This window comes from Panulirus ornatus, chromosome 47, assembly GCF_036320965.1.
Source record: "Panulirus ornatus isolate Po-2019 chromosome 47, ASM3632096v1, whole genome shotgun sequence".
Classification (NCBI taxonomy): domain Eukaryota; kingdom Metazoa; phylum Arthropoda; class Malacostraca; order Decapoda; family Palinuridae; genus Panulirus; species Panulirus ornatus.
Window position 1 is genome coordinate 21,294,940 of NC_092270.1, and position 13,587 is coordinate 21,308,526.

At 47.4% G+C, this 13,587-nt stretch overlaps 1 long non-coding RNA gene across 1 annotated transcript in view; it reads left to right on the forward strand.

Moving 5' to 3' along the window:
• The window catches only part of LOC139763729 (uncharacterized), an 81,896-nt gene extending 72,746 nt beyond the window's left edge, over positions 1-9,150 (forward strand). Inside the window, exon 3 of the long non-coding RNA XR_011716224.1 lies at positions 9,009-9,150. This is a non-coding gene — a long non-coding RNA (uncharacterized lncRNA). The remainder of the gene's footprint in view (positions 1-9,008) is intronic.
• The last annotated feature ends 4,437 nt before the right edge of the window (positions 9,151-13,587 follow it).

Genomic DNA, 13,587 nt, shown 5'->3' on the forward strand with positions numbered 1-13,587 from the left:
GGGTTATAGTGCTGGGTTGTAGGTAGACGTATGCACACGATGTCTGATATTACTTATCTTTATCATCAGTGAGGTTATTATCCAATGTCTCGCAACTGTTACTGGTTTTGGACCATTTCCCTCTGGCTCTGTGTAACATCACAACACATCTTGCTTCTATAACTGCCTTTATGTTTGTAAACAACTGTTGATGGACCTATAACACGTAAGATATAGTTGTAAACAACAACATATAGTCCTATAACACGTGTATATATATATATATATATATATATATATATATATATATATATATATATATATATATATATATATATATATATATTTAAATATGTGAAGCAGATGTCAGATATGAACGAGTTGGAGCAACGGTGATGTCGGGATTCTGTTATATACCGTTGTGACGTTATCACCTGTTTACCAAATGGCGTCCTAGCTTCGTCTCTTCGATGTATATCAACTGACTGTTATATTTCTCTCTTGTGTCTCTCCTGATGATGTGATTATGACACGAAAGTGCACTTGGGAACTTTTCGTGTTTCATTTTCCCCGTGGACTCATAGGAATATATACACATATACATATTCATCCTCGCATGCCTTCATCCATTCGTGTCGCTACCCCTTGCTTATATAGGCTATAAGTCACATATGGAATTGTTTTGTTTAGCCTGTGTACGGTAGTGAATGACAGTACAAATATAGACATTATGAAATGGTTTCGATGATAAATCATTGGTTTACGTACTCAATAGATCACAACTTGACAAATGAACTTGGAATCGTTTAATCAAGTAAATGACCACGGTGGAATAATTTGCACATTTATTTTGCCTAGAGTGATATTGCTGTTGTATTTTTGGGGATGTACATTGATGTATTTTCCCATATCGTGTGTTTCCCATATCACATGTTTACCAAATGGCGTCCTAGCTTCGTCTCTTCGATGTATATCAACTGACTGTTATAGTTCTCTCTTGTGTCTCCCCTGATGATGTGATTATTACACGAAAGTGCACTTGGGAACTTACCATGTTTCATTTTTCCCGTGGACTCATAGGAATATCTTGATCACGCGCAAAATTGTGATCCTTTCCAATATATATATATATATATATATATATATATATATATATATATATATATATATATATATATATATATATATCAGCGCTAGTGGCTGATTCGTGTGAGAAACTGCAGAAGTTGGTGACTGAGTTTGGTAGTGTGTGAAAGAAGAAAGCTGAGAGTAAATGTGAATAAGAGCAAGGTTATTAGGTACAGTAGGGTTGAGGGACAAGTCAGTTGGGAGGTGAATTTGAATGGAGAAAAACTGGAGGAAGTGAAGTGTTTTAGATGTCTGGGAGTGGATTTGGCAGCGGATGGAACCATGGAAGCGGAAGTGAGTCACAGGGTGGGGTAGGGGGCGAAAGTTCTGGGAGCGTTGAAAAATGTGTGGAAAGCGAGAACATTATCTCGGAAAGCAAAAATGGGTATGTTTGAAGGAATAGTGGTTCCAAAAATGTTATATGGTTGCGAGGCGGGGGCTATATATAGAGTTGTGCAGAGGAGGTTGGATGTGCTGGAAATGAGATGTTTGAGGACAATATGTGGTGTGAGGTGGTTTGATCGAGTAAGTAATGAAAGGGTAAGAGGGATGTGTGGTAATAAAAAGAGTTTGGTTGAGAGGGCAGAAGAGGGTGTATTAAAGATAGATGTGAGTTATAAAGGGTCTCTTCTCAAGCGGGATGGAGAGATTTTAGAGATGTGAGACAAGAGAGAGATTGAGAGACTGGTTTGGTCACATGGAGAGAATGAGTGAGGAAAGATTGACCAAGAGGATTTATGTGTCAGAGGTGGAGGGAACGAGGAGAAATGGGAGACCAAATTGGAAGTGGAAAGATGGAGTGAAGAAGATTTTGAGCGATGGGGGCCTGAACATGCAGGAGGGTGAAAGGCTTGCAAGGAATAGAGTGTATTAGAACGATGTGGTATACCGGGGTCGACATGCTGTCAATGGATTGAACCAGGGCATGTGAAGCGTCTGGGGTAAACCATAGAAAGTTTTGGTGCCTGGATGTGGAAAGGGAGCTGTGGTTTCGGTGCATTATACATAACAGCTAGAGACTGAGTGTGAACGAATGGGACCTTTGTTTTTTTCCTAGCGCTACCTCGCGTGCGTGCGGTGGGATGGGGGTGCCATTTCATGTGTGACGGGGTGGCGACGGGAATGGACGAAGGCAGCAAGTATGGATATATACATGTGTATTTATGTATATGTCTGTGTATGTATATGTATGTATACGTTGAAATGTATAGATATGTATATGTGCGTGTGTGGGTGTTTATGTACATACATGTGTATATCGGTGGATTGGGCCATTCTTTCGTCTGTTTCCTTACGCTACCTCGCTAACGCAGGAGACAGCGACAAAGTATAATAGATGATATGTAGATAAATTGATATATATATATATATATATATATATATATATATATATATATATATATATATATATATATATATATATATCACGAGGAAAATTAATCACGCTCTCAAATGCACTTTGGAAGTTATCTCTCCAGCTCCACCTTCCGTCTTGACTCCATCTCTCTAGCTCCACCTTCCGTCTTGACTCCATCTCTCTAGCTCCTCCTTCCTTCTTGGCTCCATCCTTCTAGCTCCACCTTCCTTCTTGGCTCCATCTCTCTAGCTCCATCCAGTTAGCTGGAGGGATAATGGTGTCTGCTTCTTGTACAGCGGTGGTAGATGTACACTTTGATCTTCTGAATATTTTTTTTAGATATTTCCCCTCTCACACGTCGGCTCGCATTGCCACGGGTGTGTGAGAGGGGAGAGGGGGAGAGAGAGGGGAGGGAGATGTGAGAGTGGAGGAGGGAGAGTAACTTCCTGTACGTAATGGGGGTTTTAAAAGCCTTTCTTCTATTCAGGACTCTCCCTGAGAGAGAGAGAGAGAGAGAGAGAGAGAGAGAGAGAGAGAGAGAGAGAGAGAGAGAGAGAGAGAGAGAGTTACTCCCCCCCAGGGCACTATTATTCTTGTCAGAATAATAGTGACGCTACTTGCCCAGGGTAGACGAATAGCCACGCAGGCACTCGTCGTTCTGTGGGAGAGGCCTGAGCCAGTCTGTACTGTGGGAGGGACATGCGTCTATGTGAGTACATGGGAGGGCCAGATAACACAAGACCTGATGGTCTATGACCAGGTTATCTGCTGGAGGACAGTACATGGGAGGGCCAGATAACACAAGACCTGATGGTCTATGACCAGGTTATCTGCTGGAGGACAGTACATGGGAGGGCCAGATAACACAAGACCTGATGGTCTATGACCAGGTTATCTGCTGGAGGACAGTACATGGGAAGGCCAGATAACACAAGACCTGATGGTCTATGACCAGGTTATCTGCTGGAGGACAGTACATGGGAGGGCCAGGTAACACAAGACCTGATGGTCTGTGACCAGGTTATCTGCTGGAGGACAGTACATGGGAGGACCAGGTAACACAAGACCTGATGGTCTGTGACCAGGTTATCTGCTGGAGGACAGTACATGGGAGGGACAGATAACACAAGACCTGATGGTCTATGACCAGGTTATCTGCTGGAGGACAGTACATGGGAGGGACAGATAACACAAGACCTGATGGTCTATGACCAGGTCATCTGCTGGAGGACAGTACATGGGAGGGACAGATAACACAAGACCTGATGGTCTATGACCAGGTCATCTGCTGGAGGACAGTACATGGGAGGACCAGATAACACAAGACCTGATGGTCTGTGACCAGGTTATCTGCTGGAGGACAGTACATGGGAGGGACAGATAACACAAGACCTGATGGTCTATGACCAGGTCATCTGCTGGAGGACAGTACATGGGAAGGACCAGATAACACAAGACCTGATGGTCTATGACCAGGTTATTTGCTGGAGGACAGTACATGGGAGGGGCCAGATAACACAAGACCTGATGGTCTGTGACCAGGTTATCTGCTGGAGGACAGTACAAGGGAAGGACAGATAACACAAGACCCTGATGGTCTATGACCAGGTTATCTGCTGGAGGACAGTACATGGGAGGAGCCAGATAACACAAGACCTGATGGTCTGTGACCAGGTTATCTGCTGGAGGACAGTACATGGGAAGGACAGATAACACAAGACCCTGATGGTCTATGACCAGGTTATCTGCTGGAGGACAGTACATGGGAGGGCCAGATAACACAAGACCTGATGGTCTGTGACCAGGTTATCTGCTGGAGGACAGTACATGGGAGGGCCAGATAACACAAGACCTGATGGTCTATGACCAGGTTATCTGCTGGAGGACAGTACATGGGAGGGCCAGATAACACAAGACCTGATGGTCTGTGACCAGGTTATCTGCTGGAGGACAGTACATGGGAGGGCCAGATAACACAAGACCTGATGGTCTGTGACCAGGTTATCTGCTGGAGGACAGTAATAGCATCCTATATTCCTAATATAGGTTGATGGAGACAGGATAGTACAGCAGAAGGCTCCTCCCTCACCCACCACTATAGATGGAGACAGGATAGTACAGCAGAAGGCTCCTCCCCCACCCACCACTATAGATGGAGACAGGATAGTACAGCAGAAGGCTCCTCCCTCACCCACCACTATAGATGGAGACAGGATAGTACAGCAGAAGGCTCCTCCCCCACCCACCACTATAGATGGAGACAGGACAGTACAGCAGAAGGCTCCTCCCCCACCCACCACTATAGATGGAGACAGGATAGTACAGCAGAAGGCTCCTCCCCCACCCACCACTATAGATGGAGACAGGATAGTACAGCAGAAGGCTCCTCCCCACCCACCACTATAGATGGAGACAGGATAGTACAGCAGAAGGCTCCTCCCCACCCACCACTATAGATGGAGACAGGATAGTACAGCAGAAGGCTCCTCCCCACCCACCACTATAGATGGAGACAGGATAGTACAGCAGAAGGCTCCTCCCCCACCCACCACTATAGATGGAGACAGGATAGTACAGCAGAAGGCTCCTCCCCCACCCACCACTATAGATGGAGACAGGATAGTCCAGCAGAAGGCTCCTCCCCACCCACCACTATAGATGGAGACAGGATAGTACAGCAGAAGGCTCCTCCCCCACCCACCACTATAGATGGAAACAGGATAGTACAGCAGAAGGCTCCTCCCCACCCACCACTATAGATGGAAACAGGATAGTACAGCAGAAGGCTCCTCCCCCACCCACTCCAGGAGGCGAAGACCCAGCCATCCATGTCTTCAAGTCGGACCTGGATGGCACATCGCTGTTCCCCTGATAAAATTCCACCTTCCATTATCAGGACACAGACCAATGATAAAACTTCCGCCTCTGTTATCAGGACGCAGACCACTGATAAAAAGAGAAGAGACATCCATCAACAGACCACCACAAGAGGCATCTCCCACCATGATGTTCTATAACTTACTGTGGTCAGATCTTAATGGTTGTTTATGTCGTCGCTGTATATGTATATATCTATCTATCTATATGTATCTGTCTATCTGTATCTGTCTATCTATCTATCTATCTATCTATCTGTATCTATCTATCTATCTATCTATCTATCTATCTATCTATCTATCTATCTATCTATATATATATATATATATATATATATATATATATATATATATATATATTTTTTTTTTTTTTTTCTTTTTTTCTATTACACTTAATCGCCGTCTCCCGCGTTAGCGAGATAGCGCAAGGAAACAGACGAAAGAATGGCCCAACTCACCTACATTCACATGTATATACATACACGTCCACACACGCACATATACATACCTATACATTTCAACGTATACATACATATACATACACGGACATATACATATATACACATGTACATATTCATACTTGCTGCCTTCATCCATTCTCGTCGCCACCCCGCCACATGAAATGGCACCCCCCCTCCCCCCGCGCACGCGCGGGGTAGCGCTAGGAAAAGACAACAAAGGCCACATTCGTTCACACTTAGTCTCTAGCTGTCATGTAATAATGCACCGAAACCACAGCTCCTTTTCCACGTCCAGGCACCACAAACCTTCCATGGTTTGCCCCAGACGCTTCACATGCCCTGGTTCAATCCATTGACAGCACGTCGACCCCGATATACCACATCGTTCCAATTCACTCTAGTCCTTACATGTTTTTCACCGTCCTTCATGTTCAGGCCCCGATCACTCAAAATCATTTTCACTCCATCTCTACACTTCCAATTTGATCTCCCACTTCTCCTCGTTCCCTCCACCTCTGTCACATATATCCCCTTTGTCAATCCTTCCTCACTCATTCTTTCCATGTGACCAAACCATTTCAAGACACCCTCCCTCTTCTGCTCTCTCAACCACACTCTTTATTACCTCTCAGTTCTCTCACCCTTTCATTACTGACTCGATCAAACCACTTCACACTCCATATTGTCCTCAGACATTTCATTTTCAACACATCCACCCTCCTCCGCACAACCCTATCTATAGCCAACGCCTCACAACCATAGAACATTGTTGGAACCACTAGTCCTTCAAACATACCCATTTTTGCTTTCCGAGACAACGTTCTCGCCTTCCACACATTCTTCAACGCTTCCAGAACCTTCGCCCCCCCCCCTCCACCCTGTGACTCACTTCCGCTTCCATCGTTCTATCCGCTGCTAAATCCACTCCCACATATCTACAACACTTCACTTCCTCCAGTTTTCTCCATTCAAACTTACCTCCCAATTGACTTGTCCCTCAACCCTACTGTACCTAATAACCTTGCTCTTATTCACATTTACTCTCAGCTTTCTTCTTTCACACTTTACCAAACTCAGTCACCAACTTCTGCAGTTTCTCACCCGAATCATCCACCAGCTCTGTATCATCAGCGAACAACAACTGAGTCACTTCCTAGGTCCTATCATCCACAACAGACTGCATACTTGCCCCTCTCTCCAAAACTCTTGCATTCACCCCCCTAACCACCCCATCCGTAACCAAATTAAACAACCATGAGACATCACGCACCCCTGCCGCAAAACGACAGTCACTAGGAACAAATCACTTTCTTCCTACACGTACATATGCCTTACATCCTCGATAAAAACTTTTCACTGCTTCTAACAACTTGCCTCCCACACCATATATTCTTCATACCTTCCACAGAGCATCTCTATCAACTCTATCATATGCCTTCTCCAGATCCATAAATGCTACATACAAATCCATTTGTTTTTCTAAGTATTTCTCACATACATTCTTCAAAGCAAACACCTGATCCACACATCCTCTACCACTTCTGAAACCACACTGCTCTTCCCCAATCTGATGCTCTGTACATGCCTTCACCCTCTCAATCAATACCCTCCCATATAATTTACCAGGAATACTCAACAAACTTATACCTCTGTAATTTGAGCACTCACTCTTATCCCCTTTGCCTTTGTACAATGGCACTATGCACGCATTCCGCCAATCCTCAGGCACCTCACCGTGAGTCATACATACATTATGGAGGCGTGACTCAATGTTTTGTGTGATGGTATATATTGGTAAAGGCAGTGTTTGGGGTACAAACGGTACGACCCTTGAACACGACGGTACGACCCTTGAGCACGACGGTACGACCAGAACGACGGTACGACCCTTGAGACTACTGTATGACCCTTGAGCACGACGGTGCGACCCTTGAACACGACGGTACGACCCTTGAGGCTACTGTATGACCCTTGAGCACGACGGTGCGACCCTTGAGCACGACGGTACGACCCTTGAACACGAAGGTACGACCCTTGAACACGACGGTATGACCCTTGAGCACGACGGTACGACCCTTGAGCACGACGTTACGACCCTTGAGCACGACGGTACGACCTTTGAGCACGACGGTACGACCCTTGGACATGATAACCTAACATTTAACAGTACTGGCCCACAAGACTTGGCTCTCGTTGACCACAGCCGTGAATGCCAAGAGGATAACTTATCACACATAAACGGAATGATAACAAGAAAGATAAATGATAAGGAATTTATTCTAGTTAAAGGTTGGCGTGAATGACGTAGGCCGTGAGAAGATATAGATATGAATGACGTATTGATGCGACGCCTCGTCCAGAATGCTGCGCACGAACGCACAGAGAGAGAGAGAGAGAGAGAGAGAGAGAGAGAGAGAGAGAGAGAGAGAGAGAGAGAGAGAGAGATTGCACATACGCTTTCCCCTCACTTGATCTGTCCAATCTCTCTGGTCTCCCTATTTTCCTATATTTCCCCTCCTATAATCTCTCCCTATATCGTCTAACTCTCACCATGATTTCCCCCCCTAACCTTTCATCTGCTCAACTCTCCCTTTCTCCTCTCACTTCCCCGGGCGATAAGTGAGAGGGAAGTGCCATGAAGTGCCAGGCTTCCCTCGCGGATCCAGAAGGTAATATATACATATTGTTGGGTTGGCCAACTCTCCCTTCACCAGCCCTTGTTGACGTCTGACATCCCGTTCTCCACCGCCTCTCATGTAATAAAGAAAACGGAGGGCTGGACTCGATGATTCAAGGGGTGACTCGTGGAAATGGGTAGTTCACCCTATGTCCCAGAGCCTCGCTATAAAGAACCATATATATATATATATATATATATATATATATATATATATATATATATATATATATATATATATATATATATATATATATCAACTGAATGTTATATTTCTCTCTTGTGTCTCCCCTGATGATGTGATTATTACACGAAAGTGCACTTGGGAACTTATAGTGTTTCATATATACTGCTACTACTACTACTACTACTAGTACTACTACTACTACTACTGTTATTACTACTGCTCCTGCCACTATTACTACTACTATTACTACCACTACTACTACTACTACCACTGTTACTACCACAACAACTATTACTACTACTATTACTGATAATGATAATAATGATAATGGTTTATATTTCAGGCAGAAGCAACGCAGCAAGAAACCTCCAGGACCCAGGTCCAGGCGACATAGAAAATGGGAGGCTCAAATGACACGTGATAGATGATGATAGAATCAGGAGAGCGTAGAACATGGAGGGAGGGAGAGACAAGAGGAGACTAATGAACAGGTAAATAGAATGAGTGATAAAGAGGAGGGAGTGAGAGGGGAAGAGAAGGGAGGGAGAGAGAGAGAGAGAAATGGTGTACCGGGTTCCTCTCGCATCAACACCAACCTCCCCGAATCACGTTTTCTCTCCTCCCGTCCTCCGTTTTCAACGTTTCTTTGTCTTATCTCTTATCAGTCGTGCTCTCCCCTTGCCTCGCATCCTCACTGCTATGTTAGACAGTCGCCCACACTTCCCCTCTCTACCTAACATGGCCGCCATGTTACCCACAGTACAGAGTCGAGGAACGAAGGGAAGAAAACGGGAGAGGGAGGGTAAACTCCTCTGTCCGCGTGTTGGAGTAGCACACAGCACAGGGCCCTGGAGTGGAGTGGACTCAACCCTCACCTCATGTTCCTGGGAAATAATGAGAGGGGGGGGGGGGGTGAGAAGAGAAATGGGGAAGAAAACGTGATGTGTGGGGCCTTACTGAAGTCTTCCTCTCTCTCTCTCTCTCTCTTTCTCTCTCTAGGATGGTTTAGGAGAGAGAGAGAGAGAGAGAGAGAGAGAGAGAGAGAGAGAGAGAGAGAGAGAGAGAGAGAGAGAGAGAGGGCGGGGGGGCCTGGCCACAACCTCTCTGGTTCAGGTAGGAGTGTATGATGAAGGGGTTCAAACCCTACCCATCCCCCATCCCTTTTTATATATATAAAGATGTGGATGTTAATTCATTTATATAAAGGATCGCACGATATATAAATGAAGCATAGTTTAATATGACGGTGGCATTGTGTGGAGGTCAGTGTGTGTGTGTGTGTGTGTGTGTGTGTGTGTGTCTTGTGGAAAGACTTTATGGAAACTTTATGTCAAAATACATTAATGTATGATGTAGTCAGCTGGTAGGGTGTAGGAACGAAACGTCTGTGTGTACGTACTGTCTATCGCTGTGTGTGTGTGTGAGATAGACAGATCTCGAATAGATATCCTGAAATTGTATTGAAGGAGAATGTGAGACAATTGGCAACATGGCTTTGTTGATGTTGCTTAAGCTGGCAACACACACACACACACACACACACACTCATACACACACACCACACACACACACACACACACCACACACACACACACACACACACACACACACACACACACACACTCATACACACACACACACTCATACACACACACACACACACACTCACACACACACACACACACACACACACACACACACACACACACACACACACTCATACACACACACACACACACCACACACACACACACACACACACACACACACACACACACACACACACACACACACACACACACACACTCATACACACACACACACACACCACACACACACACACACACACACACACACACACACACACACACACACACACACCACACACACACACACACTCACACACACACACACACACACTCATACACACACACACACTCATACACACACACACACACACTCACACACACACACACACACACACACACACACACACATACACACACACACACACACACACACACACACACACACACTCATACACACACACACACACACCACACACAGACACAGACACACACACACACACACACACACACACAGAAAGGTTTGATGATAATAATAACAGTTAAGTAACCCTGAGAAACCTTGGCTGATAAATTCCTTATTGCAATTAGAAATTTAATTGATGGCTCTTCATTTGAATCTGATACAGGATCCCGGACCTTAACAGAGCCTGCCAGTTTAACAGGGCAGTTTAGGCTCTGTTGATAATAGGTGTATTAACATAGGAAGTAGACATCATTACCACGACTTCACATCATATATCCGGGTCCTGATGGTTAGCATAACAGCAGTTGTAGTAGTAGTGGTGGTACAACAAGGTGGTTATTACGTCAGCTAATGACCTGGGTCATTAGCATGGCAGGCATGTAAACATTAAGGTGTACGCTGGGGGGTGAGCTGTGTATACAGGGCCACACATTACTGAAGGTTGGGGGGGTATTATCACCCCTATGCCACACGTGCAGTAGGGTTGGTTTTCGTGGTGATGTCGTCCTGCCCTTACGCCGGTTTTGAAGGGGGCGCGAGGGGGTGGGGGGGTAGGAAGGGGGGATGGGGGGGGCCCTCTAAGGTCATTATCAGTGATGTACTACAAAATGGAATCGGGCAAAGCACGTAAAAATTACACCCGGGGCCCGTTTTCCATCATCATTTGTGTTACATTATGATTACCTTATGAACCCCCCCACCCCCCCTGCCCCCCGTGGGGAGGGGGGAGGGGGGGGGGAAGGCACTCACATGAGAATGTTTGATGGTTTGTGAGCAATGTTGACTTAGGCTGTGCAACTATCTCTTGTACTGTACGGAGGAGGGGGTTCTACACTCGTGGGGCCCCCATCTCTTGTACTGTACGGGGAGGTAGTTCTACACTCGTGAGGGCCCCATCTCTTGTACTGTACGGGGAGGGAGTTTTACACTCGTGGGCCCCCATCTCTTGTACTGTACGGGGAGGGGGTTCTACACTCGTGGGGCCCCATCTCTTCTACTGTACGGGGAGGGAATTCTACATTCTTGGGGGCCCATCTCTTGTACTGTAAGGGGAGGGAGTTCTACACTCGTGGGGCCCCATCTCTTGTACTGTACGGGGAGGGAGTTCTACACGTGAGGAGCCCATCTCTTGTACTGTACGGGAAGGGAGTTCTACACTCGTGGGGCCCCATCTCTTGTACTGTACGGGGAGGGAGTTCTACACTCGTGGGGGCCCATCTCTTGTACTGTACGGGGAGGGAGTTCTACACTCGTGGGGCCCCATCTCTTGTACTGTACGGGGAGGGAGTTCTACACTCGTGGGGCCCCATCTCTTGTACTGTACGGGGAGGGAGTTCTACGCTCGTGGGGGCCCATCTCTTGTACTGTACGGGGAGGGAGTTCTACACGTGAGGGGCCCATCTCTTGTACTGTACGGGGAGGGAGTTCTACACTCGTGGGGGCCCCCATCTCTTGTACTGTACGGGGAGGGAGTTCTACGCTCGTGGGGGCCCCATCTCTTGTACTGTACGGGGAGGGAGTTCTACACGCGTGGGGCCCCATCTCTTGTACTGTACGGGGAGGGGGTTCTACACTCGTGGGGCCCCCATCTCTTGTACTGTACGGGGAGGTAGTTCTACACTCGTGGGGGCCCCATCTCTTGTACTGTACGGGGAGGGAGTTTTACACTCGTGGGCCCCCATCTCTTGTACTGTACGGGGAGGGGGTTCTACACTCGTGGGGCCCCATCTCTTCTACTGTACGGGGAGGGAATTCTACATTCTTGGGGGCCCATCTCTTGTACTGTAAGGGGAGGGAGTTCTACACTCGTGGGGCCCCATCTCTTGTACTGTACGGGGAGGGAGTTCTACACGTGAGGAGCCCATCTCTTGTACTGTACGGGGAGGGAGTTCTACACTCGTGGGGCCCCATCTCTTGTACTGTACGGGGAGGGAGTTCTACACTCGTGGGGGCCCATCTCTTGTACTGTACGGGGAGGGAGTTCTACACGTGGGGCCCCATCTCTTGTACTGTACGGGGAGGGAGTTCTACACTCGTGGGGCCCCATCTCTTGTACTGTACGGGGAGGGAGTTCTACGCTCGTGGGGGCCCATCTCTTGTACTGTACGGGGAGGGAGTTCTACACGTGAGGGGCCCATCTCTTGTACTGTACGGGGAGGGAGTTCTACACTCGTGGGGGCCCCCATCTCTTGTACTGTACGGGGAGGGAGTTCTACGCTCGTGGGGGCCCCATCTCTTGTACTGTACGGGGAGGGAGTTCTACACGTGAGGAGCCCATCTCTTGTACAGTACGGGGAGGGAGTTCTACACTCGTGGGGCCCCATCTCTTGTACTGTACGGGGAGGGAGTTCTACACTCGTGGGGGCCCATCTCTTGTACTGTACGGGGAGGGAGTTCTACACTCGTGGGGCCCCATCTCTTGTACTGTACGGGGAGGGAGTTCTACACTCGTGGGGCCCCATCTCTTGTACTGTACGGGGAGGGAGTTCTACGCTCGTGGGGGCCCATCTCTTGTACTGTACGGGGAGGGAGTTCTACACGTGAGGGGCCCATCTCTTGTACTGTACGGGGAGGGAGTTCTACACTCGTGGGGGCCCCCATCTCTTGTACTGTACGGGGAGGGAGTTCTACGCTCGTGGGGGCCCCATCTCTTGTACTGTACGGGGAGGGAGTTCTACGCTCGTGGGGGCCCATCTCTTGTACTGTACGGGGAGGGGGTTCTACACTCGTGGGGGCCCCCATCTCTTGTACTGTACGGGGAGGGAGTTCTACACTCGTGGGGGCCCCATCTCTTGTACTGTACGGGGAGGGAGTTCTACACTGGTGGGGGCCCCCATCTCTTGTACTGTACGGGGAGGGAGTTCTACGCT